Raw genomic sequence first — 1,777 nt, 5'->3', positions numbered from 1 at the left:
AAAGCTCAAAACCACCTTGGGCAATTTCCCATTCCCTTCCGTGACTTTAACGCCTAAGCTAGTTTCTGAACTTAAGCTTGCAAATGCCATACCACTAAATATGTACAACAAAATAATAATAATAAATATAATTTGATTGGTGCCCAAGAAGAGAAATGGAATTCCTCCAAAACTATATTGGCTGCAACACTCATGTTTAAATTTAAATAGGGTCTAAAGTGTCCAAGCTTAGATTTACCTCATACTACCACGACCATGGAAAACAAAAGTGGCAAGATACTTGAATGAAGTTGGGGCTGATTCCTACTAAGCACCCCTTTCCTCATTATTGTTATTTTTTCTACTAATACCCCAAAACAAATTTATCAACTAACCGCGTGTAGTGGGGTGTAAGCTATTGTTCATTATTCCGAACTTACCAAAATATTTGAACAGGTGACCTTAGTCCAAGGACACCTAGCATCTTCATTATCTAATAAACATGAATGGAAGAATAAACCACAAGTCACCTCATGGAAAACTAATCCTACCATTAAAACCAGAAAATCAAACATTGAAAAGCACAATAACAATGATCAATTTCTCTATTAAATTTTTTTATACATTATCATGTATCAAAAACATTGGATAAAACCCACTTTTATTTTGTAATTACTTGTTTAAAAGTTTAAGCCCTGGGTTAGTAATTTATAATTACTTGTTGCGTGTTACTTATTAGCTATGATGAGTTGACGACCATATAATATGGAAACTAAGACACGTAAAACAATGATAACACAATATCGAGATTGCATTCTAGTTTTAGTCACTTTCGTGTTTTGTTGATAATTTTTTCAATTCTAAAATCGCGAAAACTGCATGACCACGAGCTAAATTCAGTGAAATTAACCTCAAAATTAAACTAATTTCTCCCAAAAGCATCAAATTCAAGAAAAACATCAAACATCATAGTATAAACTAACTAAGCTTCAATCTTTCAATAAGTAATCAAACAAACTAATCAATATAGGTAACAAGTAAGTAAAAAAAGTAACAAAATTTCGAGGTTAACAATGTCACAATTTATAATAAATAACTGAAATTTAAGTTAAACAACCACAACAAATAACTAATGAAAATGAACAGAGATAACACTTTTTACGCTTTAGTGAAAACCCAATTTTCAAAAAAATTGAAAACCCAAATTACTTGTTACCTTACTTAAAGTAAGCTTTCTTCTCTAGATCGGGAGATTTTGCGTTGGAATAATGAAGAAAGGTTTGTCCTTTGGGTACCAAAGCAACTAACTTGAAAACCCTTAGAAGGTTGACCAATAAACAAATTATCATCAGTAATGAATTAAAATTGAGAAAGATAGAGACGAAAAGGAAGAAGAAATACCTTATCTGGCTCTTGGTAGAGGCGGCAGCAAGAACCAGCAGCGCCAACACTTCACCCCTTCTCCCCCTTTTGCTCACTCTTTTCATACTCTGACTCATGGCTATGTTGACCACTTCACCTGATAAGCACGAGGTGAAATAATCCCCGCTTAAACTTTAGCCTTTTTCTTTTGTTTTTTTTTTGGTTAATTGGTCTCACTTTCTCTATTTCATTTTAGCATTGGTCACAGTTGACTATCCGTTAGTTAATATCTGGATAAACGTCACAAAATAATCCCGGTAATTCAGTAACGGTTAAATAACTTTGTAACGGAATACTAACCGTTATTAATTTACTAACGGATGTATATGTGTTACAAACGTGAAATTGCAATTGTTAGAAAATCCTTGTTATGGTG

General features: G+C 32.9%; 1 long non-coding RNA gene across 2 annotated transcripts; it reads right to left on the bottom strand.

Annotated features, from left to right (window-relative positions):
• LOC147525332 (uncharacterized) lies at window positions 1–1,495 on the bottom strand. 2 transcript variants are annotated; one of them, XR_015198002.1, is made up of 3 exons: window positions 1,381–1,495; window positions 1,196–1,296; window positions 1–94 (listed from the first exon to the last, which is right to left on the bottom strand). It is a non-coding gene; the product is annotated as an uncharacterized LOC147525332 (long non-coding RNA). The 2 variants fall into 2 exon arrangements; XR_015197994.1 differs by lacking the exon at window positions 1–94 and adding an exon at window positions 367–472.
• Window positions 1,496–1,777: the final 282 nt, after the last annotated feature.

The sequence above is a fragment of the Coptis chinensis genome, chromosome 1 (assembly GCF_015680905.1).
Source record: "Coptis chinensis isolate HL-2020 chromosome 1, ASM1568090v1, whole genome shotgun sequence".
Classification (NCBI taxonomy): Eukaryota; Viridiplantae; Streptophyta; class Magnoliopsida; order Ranunculales; family Ranunculaceae; genus Coptis; species Coptis chinensis.
The sequence above is the reverse complement of the archived record's forward strand: the minus strand, read 5'-3'. Positions and strand labels throughout refer to the sequence as shown.